General features: G+C 36.3%; 1 protein-coding gene across 5 annotated transcripts in view; it reads left to right on the forward strand.

Annotated features, from left to right (window-relative positions):
- Window positions 1-16648, forward strand: part of SEMA6D (semaphorin 6D) — a 587975-nt gene that overhangs the window by 58979 nt on the left and 512348 nt on the right. The gene's annotated exons all lie outside the window — the stretch shown is intronic.

Genomic DNA, 16648 nt, shown 5'->3' on the forward strand with positions numbered 1-16648 from the left:
AGATTAGGTACTTCATATTTACAAGGGATTACTATTAGTTGGTACAAAAGTAATTGCGGTTTTTGCCATTAAAAGTAATGGCAAAAATCACTATTACTTGTAATATTTTTTAAAAAACATGCACTTGGCTATTTCGAGGTATCAACCCATTTTGGCCTGATTATCTGAAATTACTGTCAGTAGTTGCTTTACCAAGGTTTTAAATGCAGAACAGCCACAGGATCCTCAAAGCTGAGCTGCTTATTCTGAATTTTCCTCCCAGTTGTTCCTTTGTGTTCTGCATAATACTTTGTAGACCTGGGTCACACTCAATCAAGTAAAACTTCATGCTAATGACTTAGGGTTGGTATGTGATGAAGAAGGAGCCATAGGGCATATGCATATGTATGAAAACTTGGGGGTCAGGCTTGAAGTTTTGTTAAATCTGCAAAAAACAGATATTGCATTAAACTACAAACTAATGACAGTTTGCTCAGGGGGTTGAAGGAGAAAATGTTATTGGTATCCTTACGGTCAACTATATGCAGGATTGGAAATATATCTCTTTTTAAATAATATTATTTCCGATTATAAAAGCAACCCCTGATCATTATACGAAATCTGGAAATTTTAAACAAGTAGAGGTGACTCTCATTAACAAGAGAATACATTACATTTTAGTACATAACTAGGTGAATGTACTATGCATAGTATAGATGTATACCTACTATGTAAACATTTCTTAGAGAACTGAGGTTAACCCCTATTATTAAACAGCTGTGGTCTATTACTAAAACTGTTGATCATAGGTTGTTTGAGGATGTACTAGCTCTATATTACATTCTTGAAACTTCACCGTGTATATGTTCAGCATCCTGGAAACACACACAAATCACTTATATATATTCACAAAGCTATACTGAGCACTTTTGCTTTGTGGGCTGCCTGAGAAATTGGAATCTCCAAACCTGAGTGGGTTTGGAATTTGAGAAGCCAACCAGTGAGAAACACAATTTTAGTACAAAAGGTGGAAGAGGATTCGAAGTAGAAGAAATAGCAAACAGTAAAACCTAGACTAGGAAAGTTCACTGTTGCGCATACCCAGACTTCACTCTCAAAATCTCCTTGCATCTCATAGCATCAACCCATGAACTGGTTATTTGTGTCCCAATATAACTTCTTACATCATCATTATCTGTGTCAGATTTTAAGAGCCCAGGAGGCAAGAATTGGGGCAATTTGACTATGTTTTTCATAATACCATGCAGAAATGGAAAAAAAAAAAAAAGGCTTGTAATGATTTAATCGGAACCCAGCCCTTTGGGGAGTATTGATTTTAACTTGAATAGTTACATGGTAGGAAGATAATGGAAGTTTTCATTAGGCAAATTCAAGTCAGTATTGTTTTGTTCAATGTAAAACAGACAATAATAATTAGGATTTAAGACACACCAGGAAAAAAGAAAAAGTGGCAGAAAGTGTTTTTACTGTTCTGTGTACAATGCCTTGATATGGAAAATGATTTTAAATGGCAGAGCATAATGAAGTGGAGATCTCTGGTGTGTGAGTTTTAAGCTCTAGCAACTGGTGCTTTCTTGGGAAAAGAAAGCAATAGATATGTTGAGTGTTCTTGTTGAGTGCACTTGTCCAGTACTTGTAGAAGGACAGAATTTCATTAATCCGCTCATTCATTTATTTTTCATGAAAATGATTGTTGAGCACCTACCATGTTCTAGGCTGCATTCTACATGCTATGGATATAGCAATGGACAAAATTTGACAACAGTCCTTGCATGGAATTTACAATCTCAGTGGAGAAGGTGGAAAATAAACTAAATATATAATATGATATCAGGTAGTGATAAGTGGTATAAATAAAAATAAGGCAGAGAAAAGGTTGGAGAGTATGTGGTTATGCTAGTTTAGATAGCATATTTGAATGAAGGAGAGAGGAGAGTCAACAGTAACCAAAGGAAAATGAACCTTGGAGGCACTGACCGAACATTGGGAAGGGCCATAAGAAGAGCTGAGGAACTTTGTGCTCAGAATAAAAAGGTCACAGCATGGGGGAGTATGAGTGGCATGGACTTTAGAATCAGGTAGATCTGGATTTGAATCTTTTCCATTGAGCAAGAACTTTGTGACTTAGGCCAAATTGGTTAAACTCTGTGAGTCTCTGTTTCATCATCTGCGAAGAAGAATATCTTTTCTTCAGGGTTACTAAGGATTAGTCATGCATCAAAATGGATAAGCTTAGTTTTCATTCTAATATCCTCCGCCCATTTCTTGATTATAAGCATGTGTTATAAAGCACCTTACAGATATGATCTCATTTAATCCTCAGAACAATGTTGTGATAAATAGTATTATTACTCTCATTATACAGATGTATGAAAACTTAGGCACAGAGAAGTAAAGTTACTTGTCCAGGTTTGTACAGTTAAGTGATGGCGTCATGTTTAAATGCCCAAGGAACCTGACCCTGTCATCCAAGCCTTTAGGCACTGAACCTGCCTGCCTACCTGCCACAGCATTTTATTTTTAATAACTTCAACTTTTATTTTAGATTCAGGGGGTGTATGTACATGTTTGATACATGGGTATATTGCATGATGCTGAGATTGAGGATACAAATGATTCTATCACCAGATAGTGAGAATAGTACTCAACAGTTAATTTTTCAACCCTCTGCCCGCTCCCGTCATCCCCCTCGCAGTAGTTCCAGTATCTGTTGTTGCCATCTTTATGTCCATGAGTACCCAATGTTTAGCTCCCACTTATAAAAAAGAACATGCAATATTTGGTTTTCTGTTTCTGCAATAATTCGCTTAGGATAATAGCCTCCAGCTCTATCCATGCTGCTGCAAAGGACATGATTTTGTTTTTTTTTCATGGCTGTGTGGTATTCCATGGTATATACTTACCACATTTTCTTTATCCAATCCAACATTGATGGGCACCTAGGTTGATTCCATGTTTTTGTGAATGTGTATAGTACTGCAATGAATATACAAGTGCATGTGTCTTTTTTGTGGAGTAATTTATTTTTCTTTTGGTATATACTCAATAACTGGGTTTCTGGGTCAAATGGTAGTTATGTCTTAAGTTCTTTGAGAAATCTTCAAGCTGCTTTCTACAGTGGCTGAGCTAATTTACAATCCCTCCAGCAGTGTATAAGTGTTCCCTTTTCTCCATAGCCTTTTTAATAGTAGCCATCCTGATGGACTTTACTGTCCTCAGTTATGAAGTGAAGGCACTGGAAGAGATGGTCCCTCAACACCATCCATTCTTGTGTTCTCTGATCTATGGGCACAGTGAGGAAGAAGTAGGTGTTGTCTGAGAAGCAAGTCAGAACTCTCAGATGGGGCCAGAATATAGCTGTTTGTGAATGTCAGCTTCTGGCTACAGCACAGAATGATCTAGAGCATTTGGATATCTGTACTAGTAAGGAAGATGTTCTACTGTTATGTATCCATTTTATTATTCACAATCTCTTTCATGAACCTGCCAATTTTCTGCATGCTAAACATGGAGTATAGTTTGGTGTGGACAAATTGGTGATCTTTGTGATGCTTATTCTGAAATTTTGATCCTCTTGTTTTCAGAGATCTGTTTGTATCCTGAACATTAAATACAAAAAGGTGAGAGAGGATTCTAAGCATAAGAAATTGCAAACACAGAGAGTAAATATCCATCAAGAAAAAAAATTTGTGTATAGATAGCAGTAGTGGAATGGTGTGAGTGGAGAGGATAAGGACACAGGGACATCACAGAATTAAAAAAATCATAAACATGCTTCGTGGGAATGGAAAAGTCATAAGACTCTGAAGCTTCTTTCAGGGGTCAAATGGTTTCTCATGACCTTTCCCCTGTCTTTCGGATATATGCTCCTCTCTCAAGTATACATGAACTTTTAGCAACCTTTCATAATGCTTTAAAGAAACAAGGCTGCCCTAGTCTGGGTCCTAGCAGGGAACAAATTTACCCCAGACTGTTAAAATAAAAAATGTATAGTGAGTGACTACTAGCAGAGGTGTTGGCTGCATTAAGTGGATAATCAAGGGATAGAGATGCTTCCAGAAACAAGCAATTAGTGGGGAGCCATGGGTGTCCCTGAGAGTGAAGGGGTAAAGAGAGAAAACATAGGATTATTAGAGCCTAGTTGGAGCTGGGTGCATGAAGGAGGAAGATTCAGCCAGTGGGAGCTAAGGCATGAGGGACACAAGTACAGCCTACGGTACAGGGCTGAAGGAGGGAGGGATCAGGGAAGAAATCCACCCATTATCTTATATCTTTGTAGACTAGAAGTTCAACATAGTCATAGCCAAGGTGCCCAACAGGGTTGCATTCCTTTCAGATGATTCCAGGGGAGAATCCATTTCCTTGCTTTTCCAGCTTCCGGAAACTACTTACATTCCTTGACACATGGCCCTTTCCTCCATCTTCGTACCCAGCAGTGCAATAGAGTTGAGTCCTCTGACCCTTCTCCCATCATTGCGTCTCTTTCTCCGACCACAGCTGGGAGACGTTCTCTACTTTTAAGATTGCATGTAAGTACCTTGGGTCCACCCAGATAATCTAGAATAATCTCCCTAACTCAATGTCCTTAACTCTAATCACATCTGCAAAGTTGCTTTTGCCATTCTGAGAATCAGGGCATGGACATCTTTTGTGGGCCATTATTCTGCCTACTATTGCAGTCTCCTCATGAGGGGATTTCCTCACGAGGCACATAGCAGGACAGAGAGGGAGAAAACGGGTCTGGGTGTGTGGCGGCCAAATGACGAATAGCCAGCACAAAGGCAATTTGACATCTATTTCTCATCTCTAAAATGTACAAATAGGTTGAACTTGGTTAATTTTAATGTTATCAATCTATTGACTTTCATATTTATTCAGTTGTTACTTGACCACCTATTATATAACTAGACCTTTGCTAACTACAAGTAGAAAAACTACACTAGAAATATAAGATCCAGTCTTTAGTCTGAGAAGTGTGTATCATCTAACTAGGTCAAGGGCTGTTAGACCTGAAACGACTAATAAGAGATTGAGGCCTGAGGTATTGGAGGAATGAGGAGAAAAGGGAGACGAGAAAGTTCTGTGGGAATCATGGAAGGTATTTCATGCAGGTTATTTAAATTCATCTGAATCCTGAAGCACGATTAGGGTTTGGGTTGTCAGAAGGGAGAAAACATTCTGACAATCTAGAAAAAGAAAGCAAAAAATGCTGGAATGAACATATGAAATTTGCATATATTGTTCCTCCTATATAGCAAAAGTGAAAAAAAAAACTGTCATCCATTAAATGGCAGTCATGCTCATAAAAATGTATAGGAGCCTACAGAGTGTCATTAGGTTTAAGAAAATATGATTTTACATGAATTACTTAGGAATTGTATTGAATATTCACTTCAGCTGACAGTGGAACTATAATAGTCATCACTGATAAACATACTCCTATTTGTTTTCTTATCTATCTATCTATCTTCTATAAATCCATAAATACTGGCTTTTTTTCTTTGTCTCATTTGACAGTGCTTAATTTCTTCTAGTTCCCAAACTTCTAGTCTTTGTGCATGTGTGTGTGTCATATTTGATTCTAAATATGTGAGAAGAAATAGTCTAACTCTAAAAATTCCATCAGTCACTTTACCATTTGTGAGATTATCAGACCGTGTGGGGTCAACTAGTTTTTAATAACCCAGAATGTTTGCAAAGGGTAGTGAGCTGGGAACTGTGTCAGACTTGAGGGTCAAAAGGCAAGGGAAGGATTTTTAATCCCCTCCATTGACTGTGGGGATGTGGACCTCCTAACCTCAGGTTCAAATCTATAAAACATATAAAATAATGACAGAATTAATATGAGAAGGAAGTGATTCACAGTAATGACATTACTCCAAAAAATTCAAAGTACCTTATAAATACATGGTAGTCAGCCAACTGAAGCATCATTACCTAAACATAGCCATGAACCCAGTGGAACCCAAAAATAGTTGTCAAAATATCAGCCCAATGAAAATCAGAGACAATTCATTCTTATTTATTCTTAAATCAAAAAAGAAGCTAGGTTCCCCATATTCTAAGCTTTATCAACTTAGAAGCAAAAAAATTAAAAACTATTCAGGAAAGACAACAGCTATTATCCAACAAAGCATTGTATCTCATTATCAGGAAACAAATGAGAAAAACATTTAACGTGAAGAAAACACTCAAAAGTAATGAAAGACAGATGCCTGTGGGACTAGGGAAAACCCAGCATTCATGGTCATTCCCTGTCCTACAGAAAGCCCAATTTACCCCAAAGTGCCCAGAAGGCACCACTGTTTATATGGACTGGAATAATGAATATTTGTAATGATTACATTAAATTACACAGAATGATTAAATTATGTTTGCTATGATTTGCCTAAGACAACAGAGATATACCTAATATATTCTAGAGAGATATTAATTCTAAATGATTAAAATTTTAATGACATTGGGAGTCTTCTGCAGTTTTTTGGGAAACTTAGCTCTCAGATACTTAGAGTTTTATTATATTATTCCACTGATTTACAATGTAGAATGTCAGACATGACAACCATTCATGTACCTGACTCCCTAATAATTAGAGTTGAGTAAGAGATAACAGTGGCCTCTAAATTCTGGGCATCCTATCACTTCTCTTGGAGCATTTTGGCTGGCTTTGGCTTTAGAACTGGGGAACCTCAGTGGCATTACCAAAGTTGAGCAGCTTTATCACATGGACGCTTAATAACAATTACCAAGTTCTGAAGCTTCAGTTAACAGTGGACTAGGCCAGGCACGGTGGCTCGCGCCTGTAATCCTAGCACTTTGGGAGGCTGAGGCGGGTGGATCACCTGAGGTCAGGGGTTCAAGACCAACTTGGCCAACATGATGAAACCCCATCTCTACTAAAAATACAAACATTAGCCAGGCATGATGGTGCATGCCTGTAATCCCAGCTACTTGGGTGGCTGAGGCAGGAGAATCGCCCCAGGAGGCAGAGATTGCAGTGAGCCAAGATCATGCAACTGCACTCCAGCCTGGGCGAGGGAGTGAGACTCCATCTCAAAAACAAACAAACAAACAAACAAACAAAACCAGTGGACTATCTGTGCTCTAGGACCTTATAGTTGGCATGCATCATGACAGTTCACCTGTATTACTTATAGTTCATTTGCACTCTTATTAAATATTCATGAGTGCCTAGTCTCTGCAGGGCTCCGTGTTAGGCCCTGGGGATGCAAAAATGAATGGTGGGATAACCTGAAAACAAAATCATGTTTTTTTTTTTTCCGTGGGTTCCTCATCAACCACCCCCCTACTCTCTACCCACCCCCCATGCTCCAAGAAGTTAAGGGAGATGGGAATGTCCTGGGTTCTAGGGTTTCTTATGTTCTAAGAAAAGGTTCAAATACTTGTGATTCAAGGAAGCACAGGGGTAGGCTGTGGACTAGGAGCCTAAGTGTGCTGAATCTATTTCCCAGAAGGTGAAGGAACCAGAGAAAGGATGTGGGAAGAGGCAGCATAGAATAGGTGGTGGCTAATCTTGAGAAACATGGTGAATAAAGGTCCTTAGCAAAAGGAAGCATGGGGAAAAATATTCTGTGAGCAGAAGGGTTCTTGCCTTTTCCAGGACTGTTTGAATTTGGTTAATAAGCCTCTCAGCTACAAGCTCAAAGGAGTGAAAACAGAGACCACTTCCCGCATTTCCAGACAGTCTAACATCTTGGGACTATCAAACAATTCTGGGTCGGTGACAGTCTCGGCAGGCACCTAGTAAGGATTTGGAAGAAGATTTAATTTGAATTTAAAACACAAAATAAGGTGGTATTTCATCTACCTCAGAGTTATGAAACAGATTTATATTCATTACAAGTGACCAGGTCATGGATCCTGTTCTAGAGGAGCTTGTGGTCTACAAGGATCATTTCTACAAAATAAAACTAATCACTCTGTCAGATTTTTACTGGCAGGTTTTCTAACCTTCGCAAAAATCCTGAAACACGGGAATGATTGTCTGTATTTTGTAACTAAAGGAACATCCACTATGATATATCTATTAACGGAAATGGATACAAGTCACAGAAGTAGCACAGAACAAGACACGACATACTGTGCCATGGAGCAACCTAACTCTCTGGGATGTCTAAACTTAGAGCATTAAAAGAGAGAGAGAGAGAGAAAGAGAGGGAGAGGGAGAGAGAGAGAGGGAGGGAGAGAGAGAGAAAGAGAAAAAGAGAAAGAGAAAGAAAGAGAGAAAGAAGGAAAGAACCTTTAGCAAATCCTGAAGAAAGAAAGAAAGAAAGAAAGAAAGAAAGAAGGAAAGAACCTTTAGCAAATCCTGAAAGAAAACACCTTTGATTGCTATTGTGGAGGAATGGCTCTATTATGTATATTTGTTTAAAAACTTTCTTTACGTAATTTTTCAAACATTTGGAAATTGTATAAAATGAGTGACAGCTCTTTTAAATAGCAATTGCTATCACTAGCCCTCAGTTTAACTGAATGTTATCTTTAAGAAGTGAAAGGAGTAAACAGTTTCTGCTGTGACTGAAAGATGTGCCATAGAAAGTGAAATGAGCCACCCCAGATTGAGAGCTGAGGACCAGAGGGGACAAAGGTGACTGCGTATGGCTCTCTTCTGTCACATGCCAAGTGCTATTTGACACAGTTGTGGAAACTCTAGCATGAATAGTTGCCATGTTTTCACCTTAGAAATTTTCCAGTTACATTTTCAAAAAGGTGGAAGGATGACATGCAGCGAATCCTTTATCTGGTTTATAATGCAGAAAGATACGATTTTAAATAATTAATGCATTAAAAGGTTTTGGCACCTTGCTTCACATTTGCTTTTTATTTTCCATCTTGAAGTATCAGATCAAAGCTACCTAAGATCTGTCTTTGAGAGAGCAGCTCCCAGAGGTAGCAGATAGAAAAGGATAGGTCAAAAGGTGCCAGAAACCCCCAATACAAGAAAAATTGCAAATAAAAGTAGTCAGAAGCCTTTCCTTTATGAAAAACAGATTTCTGTAAGATAGACTGTAGCAATTCACAATTCTAGCCTTCTTCTGAATTGTAGGCATCCTTTCTACGATATTCCTAACATAAAGGTTTTCTTGCCTCTGCTTGAACTCATCCTTTGTGAGGCAGATTCGTCATCAGGAAATCTGTATCTGCCGCCATGTAAGTTCTACTCATGAGTCTTGTTTCTAGAGCATGGCGTATAATATCTACTCTAACTTCTATATGAAAGCCCTTAAATAATTTAAAGATGACTGTGATCCTTGTTCCCAAATACTTTAATTTGGGTTTCCTCAAACATGTCATATTGGCTGTTCTTTTCTGGATGTGCTACCATTTCCAATTGCCATCCTAAATCATGTATAAGGGACTCAAGATCTCTGACTTGGTTAGTATAGTAGAATTATTGTTTATTTTGTTATTTATTTTTATTTTCAAATTAATGACTATGATCTTTTGAATAACACATTATAAAAGTTCAAGTCATCCAAATAAATACAAAGAAAATAGCAACAACTGTACCTATAAAATATATCTCAGCAATGTCTACTTATTTTCTTCTATATTTGTTATTATAGCTATTCTGATAGGTAGGTAGTTATATTTTATTTTGGTTTAAATTTGCATTTCCCTGATTATTAAAGATATTGAACCTCTGTTTATGTGTTTATTAATATTTGCCATTTGTATGTCCTCTTCAGTAAGTATCTGTTCATGTATTTTATTCACTTTCTAATTGGATTAAAAAATTATTATTGAGTGTTGGGATTTCTTCATTTTAATTTTAATTTTGTTTATAATTCACATAATAATTGTATATGTTTATGCTATATAGTATGATGTTTCAATACATGTGGACATTGTAAAGTAAGCAAATCAGGGCAGTTAGCGTGTCCATCACCTCAGACCTTTATCATCTCTTTGTGGTGATAACTTTCATGATTTACTTTTCTAACTATCCTAAAATACACAACACACTGTTATGAGCTGTACTCCCCCTACTATGTAATAAAACATTAGAACTTACTCTTCCTATCTAACTGTTACTTTGTACCCATTGACTTACCTCCTTTACTCCCCTCTCTCCACCCCTCCACAGCCTTTAGTAAACACCACTCTACTCTGTAGTTACATAAGATCGACTTTCCTAGATTCCATATGTATGTGAGATCATACAATTTTGGTCTTTCTGTGTCTGAGTTATTTCACTTAACATTATGTCCTCTGGGTTTATCCATGTTATCACAAATGACAGGATTTCACACCCTTTTATAGCTGAATAGTATTCCATTGTGTATATATGCCACATTTTCTTTATCCATTCATTCATTCATGGACACTTGTTGATTTCATCTCTTGGCTGTTGTGAAAAGTGCTGCAATAAATATGGGAATGCAGGTATCTTTCTGACACACTGATTTCAGATCCTTTGAATATATATGCAGTAGCAGAATTACTGGGTCATATAGTAGTTCTATTTTTAATTTTTTTTTTAGGAATCTCCATACTGTTTTCCATAATGGCTGTATTAATCTACATTCCCACACCAACAGTGAAGGATTCCTCTTTCTCCGCATCCTCACCAGCATCCATTATTCCCTGACTTTATGATAATACCCATTCTAACTGGGGTGAGGTGATATTTCACTGTTTTGATTTGTATTTACCTAATGATTAGTGATTTGTATTTGTATTTACCTAATGATTAGTGATTTACCTAATGATTATTTACCTAGCGATCAGTGATTTTGCTATTGAGCTTTTTGAGGTCCTTATACATGCTGCATGTTAAACTCTGTCAGATGCATAGTTTGCAAATATTTTCTCCCATTTTGTAGGTTGTCTCTTTGCTTTGTTTATTGTTTCCTTTGCTATGCAGAAGCTTTTGCTTTGATGTAATCCCATTTGTCTATTTTTGCTTTTGTTGCCTGTGCTTTTGTGGTTCTATTCAAAACAATACTCACCCAAGGAAACGCCATGAAGCGTTTCCCAAGTGTTTTCTTTCAGTAGTTTTATAGTTTCAAGTCTTACATTTAAATATGTAATTGATTTTGAGTTGATTTTTGTATAAGGTAAGAAATAAGGGTCTAGTTTCCTTCTTCTGCATGTGGATATCCAGTTTTCCCAGCACCATTTATTGAAAAGACTGTCTTTTCCCCAACATATGTTCTTGGCACCATTGTGAAGAATAATTTGGCTGTGGATTTGTTTCTGAGTTCTCTATTCTATCCCGTTGGTCTATGTGTCTGATTTTTTGTGCCAGTACTATGCTGTTTGGGTTACTGTTGCTTTCTAGTATATTCTGAAGTCAAGTAATGTGATTCCTACAGCTTTTTTCTTTTGTTCAAGATTGCTCTGGCTATCCGAGGTCTTTTGTGCTTCCATACAAATTTTAGGAGTGTTTTTCCCATATCTGTAAAGAACGTTGTTGATACTTTGACAGCAATTGCACTGGATCTGTACATCACTTTGGGTAGTATGGACATTTTAATGATATTAATTCTTTCAATCATTGAGCATTGAGAATCTTTCTATTTCCTTATGTCCTCTTCAATTTCTTCCTTCAGTGTTTAATAGTCTTCATTGTAGAGATCTTTCACCTCCATGGTTAAATTTATTGCTAGGTTTTTTTTTTTGTAGCTATTGGAATTACTTTTATTTCTTTTTAGGCTATTTCATTATTGGTGTTTAGAAATGCTACTGATTTGTGTGTGTTGATTTTGTATTCTGGCACTTTCTTGAATTCATTTATTAGTTATAATAGTTTTTGGTGAAGTCTTTGAGATTATATATATATACACACATATATATGAGTGTGTATATATAGATGTGTATATTTGTGTGTGTGTGTATATATATACACACATATATGTATATATACATATATATGTGTGTGTGTGTATATATATATATATATATATATATATATATATATATGATTGTGTTGTCTTAAAACAGGAACAGTTTTACTTTCTCCTTTCCCATTTGGATGCCCTTTATTTCTTCCTCTTGCCTAGTTGCTCCGGCTGGTACTTCCAGTACTATGTTGAATGAAAGTGGTAAGAATGGACATCCTCATCTTGTTCTAGATCTAAAGGGAAAATCTAAAAGCTTTTGATATTAGTTGTGTGTTTGTCATATGTGAACTTTATTATGTTGAGGTGTATGTTCCTTCTGTACCTAATTTGTTGAGTGTTTTTATAGTGAAAGATGTTGAATTTCATTGAATGCTTTTTCTGCATCTATTGAAGTGACCGTATGGTTTTTGCTTTGATTCTGTGAATGTGATGTATCATGTTTACTGATTTGCCCATTTTGAATCATCTTTGCATCTCTGGGATGAATCCCACTTGGCTATGGTGAATAATCTTTTTAATGTGCTGTTGGATTTGATTTGCTAGTATTTTGTTGAGGGTTTTTATGTCTGTGTTCATCAGGGATATTGACCTGTGGTTTTGTGTGTGTGTGTGTGTGTGTGTGTGTGTGTGTGTCCTTGTCTAGTTTTGGTACCAGTGTAATGCTAGCCTTGTAGAATGAGTTTTGAAGTATTCCCTCTTCTTGATCTCTTTGGAAAAGCTTAAGAAGAATTTGTATTAGTTGTTCTTTAAATGTTTGGTAGAACTCAGTAGATATGTACCATCAGGTTCTTGGCTTCTATTTGATGGGAGAATCTTGATAACTGCTTCAATCTTGTCACTTGTTATTGCTCTATTCAAGTTTTTAATTTCTTTATGATTCAATCTTGGTAGGTTGTATGTGCCAAGGAACTTACCAGTTTTTTCTAGATTTTCCAATTTGTTGGTATACAGTTGTTCATAATAGTCTCTTGTGATCGTTGTTTTACTGTGGTGTCAGTTTTAGTGTTTCCTTTGTTACCTTTAATTTTGTAAATTTGAGTCTTCTCTCTTTTTTTCTTAGTGTAGCTAAAAGATGTGTCAATTTTACTTATTTTTTTAAAAGAAAAACTCTTTGTTTCATTGATCTTTATTTTTTTAATCTCTATTTTGTTTATTTTTGCTTTGATCTTTGCTATTTTTCTCCGTGTACTAATTTTGGATTTAGCTTGTTCTTGTTTTTCCAGTTCCTTGAGACGTAACATTAGGTTATTAGAGACCTTTCTACTTTTTTGATATAGGAGATTTCTTTATATATTTTGATATTAGTCATCATATATGTGTGTTGTAATTATTTTCTTCCAGTCTGTAGTTTGTCTTTTTATCCTCTCAATGTGATTTTTCACAGAGAAAAAGATTATTAAAAATTTATCAAAATAGTTTTTAATTGTATCACTTTTTCTCTTTATGGATTATTCATTAAGTGTAAAGTATAAAAATTCTTTGAACAGCCCTAAATCTCAAAGTTTATATTGTGCTTATCTCTAAAAGTGTTATAATTTTGTTTTACATACATGTCTGTAATCTATTTCAAGTTAATTTTTCTGTAAAGTTTGAGGTTTTGATTGAGGTTCAGAATGAACCTGTTACCAATGGATATCCAGTTGCTCCAGCAGCCATTTATTGAAAAGGCTATCTTTGCTCTCTTGAATTGCTTTTTCACCACTCTAAAATATGAGTGGAGCACTTTTTGTGTAGGTCTATTTCTGAGTTTCTTAGTCTGTTCCATTAATCTATGTGTCTGTTTCTCTACTAACACCATAATATCTTGATTACTGTAGCTATATAACAAGCCTTAATATTGGGTAGAGTTATTCTTTTCACATTATTCCTCTCTGTCAAAATTGTTTTAGCTATTTTAGGGCTGGGGTCTTACCATATAAATTTTAAAATAACCTTGTCTCTTAATAAAAGAAAAAAAATTTCAAAAATGTACTGAGATTTTGATAGAAGTTGCGTTAAACCTGTAGATCAACTTAGGGAGTATGGACATACTATGTTGAGTTTTCCAATCCATGAATATGGTATGCCTTTCAGTTTATTCATGTTCTCTTTCTTTCATTATCATTTTGTAATTTTCTGCATACAGGTCTCATAACAGTTTTGTTAAGTGTATACTTATGTACTACATATTCTTTGGAGCAGTTACAATTTTTCAAAAATTACAGTTTCCATGTGCACATTTTTAGTATATAGAAATTCTGTTGATTGATGTGCTGATCTTGTATTTTGTGACCTTACTGAAAGCACTTAATAATTCTAGGCCAGGTGTGGTGGCTCACACCTGTAATCTCAGCACTTTGGGAGGCCGAGGCGGGCAGATCACGAAGTCAGGAGTTCGAGACCAGCCTGACCAACATGGTGAAACCCTGTCTGTACTAAAAATACAAAAATTAGCCGGGCTTGGTGGTGCACGCCTATAATCCCAGCTACTCAGGAGGCTGAGGCAGGAGAATCGCTTGAACCCGGGAGGTGGAGGTTGCAGTGAGCTGAGATTGTGCCATTGCACTCCAGCCTGGGTGACAAAGTGAGATTCTGTCCCAAAAAATAAAAATAAAATAAAAAATTCTAAAATATTGTGTATATATTTATTTGAAGTTTCTGTGTATTCCATCATGTCGTTTGCAAATCAGAACAACATAATTGTCTTTCCAATCAATATGATTTTATTTATATTTCTTACGTTGTTATACTGTCTTGACCTTTCAGTATTAGGTAGAATAACAGTGAGGAGAACAGAATTCTTTTTTTTTTTTTTTTTTTTGAGACAGAGTCTCGCTCTGTTGCCCAGGCTGGAGTGCAGTGGCGCAATCTCAGCTCACTGCAAGCTCTGCCTCCCGGGTTCATGTCATGCCATTCTCCTGCCTCAGCCTCCCAAGTAGCTGGGACTACAGGTGCCTGCCACCACGCCCAGCTAATTTTTTGTATTTTTAGTAGAGACAGGGTTTCACCATGTTAGCCAGGATGGTCTCCATCTCCTGACTTCGTGATCCACCCGCCTTGGCCCCCCAAAGTTCTGGGATTACAGGCATGAGCCACTGTGCCCGGCCAATTCTTTTCTTTTTCTTTAGGTAGGAACTTCAATTATTGATTTGAAACTTTCCTCATTTCTAATATAAGCCTTTTGTGTTACCAGTTTCCCTCTCAGCACTGCTTAAGATACATATCACATATTTTGATATGTTCTATTTTCATTTGAACTCAGTTATATGCGTATTCAATAGACTTTTTCTTTGAACTATAGATTATTTAGAAGTGTGTTGTTTAGAGGTTTTCCTGTTGTCTTTCTGTCATTGGTTTCTAGTTTGATTCCATTAAGGCTGGGGAACACAATTTGTATGATTTCGATTCTGTTAAATTTGTGAAATGTGTTTTTTTAGGATAGGAGATGGGTCTATCTTGGTAAATGTTACATGAGAACTTGAAAAAAAATCCTGGGTACTGTGCAGTTTGGAAGTGGATTGTTCTATATATGTCAACTAGATTCTGTTGGTTGATTGTGTTCTTCAGATCATCTGATTTTTCTGCTGAAGAAGAGTGTTAATGTTCCCAACTATAATTGTAGATTTGTCTGTTTCTCCTTTCAGCTGATCAGTTTATGCTTAATGTATTTTGAGGTTATGTTTTTTAGTGTATACACATTTAGAATCATTATATTTTTATTGATTAATCATTTTATTATATTTATCTCTAATAAATTTATTTCCTCTGTAGCCTACTTTATTGGATATTAATACAGCCACTTGAGCATTTTTGATTAATGTTTATATATCTTTTGCCATCTTTTTATTTTTGATTTGAAGTAAGCTTTCCATGCTTCACTTAGGGTGGGGAATTTTAAATATCAGAGCTTTCTTTGTTAGCAGCATATAGTTATGCAATTTATTTAAATCTGCAGTGCCAATCTTTTTTTGATGGGTGTGCTTAGACCACACATTTAAGATAATTATTAATATGTTAGAACCGAATGTATTTTGATGATTAGTTTTTATGTGTCAATTTGACTGAATAAAGAGATGCCCAGACAGGTGGTTAAAACATTATTTCTGGGTGTGTTTGTGAGGATGTTTCCAGAAAAGGCTAGCATTTGAATCAGCAGACTGAGTAAAGAAGATAAAGATAATACTTGTCATGTGTACAGGCATCATCCAATCTGCTCAGGACCCAAATAGAACAAAAAGGTGGAGGAAGAGTGAATTATGTCTACTTCCTTGAGCTGGGACAGCCATCTTTTCATGCCCTCAGTTATCAGATCTCCTGGATCTCAGTACTTTGGTCTCTAAGACTTAGAGTAGTATTATCACATGCCCTACCCTGTCTGACCCCCTCTCCAGTTCTCAGGCCTTTGGACTCTGAATGAACTGTGCCACCAAGTTTTCCTTGCCTTCCAGCTTGCAGACAGCAGATGGTGGGGCTTCTCTGCTCCGTAATTGTGTGATCCAATTTCCATAATAAATATCATACATATTTATTATCATATACATAACACTTGGCTCTGTTTCTCTGGGGACTCCTGACTAATATATATTTTTATATTTTTGACATCATTTTATTATTTGTTTTCTGCTTGTTTCCTTTCATTCTTCCTCTGTTTTTCTTTCTTGCCTTCTGTGTATTACTTAACACTTTTTAAGAATTTCATCTTTATTTATTTAATGTTTTTGAGTGTATATTTTTGTAGAGTTTTTGTAGGGGTAGCCCCCTGGGTATTACAGTATACATATGTGATTTACTCTATGCATATG

Source organism: Pan paniscus, chromosome 16 (assembly GCF_029289425.2).
Source record: "Pan paniscus chromosome 16, NHGRI_mPanPan1-v2.0_pri, whole genome shotgun sequence".
Taxonomy (NCBI): Eukaryota; Metazoa; Chordata; class Mammalia; order Primates; family Hominidae; genus Pan; species Pan paniscus.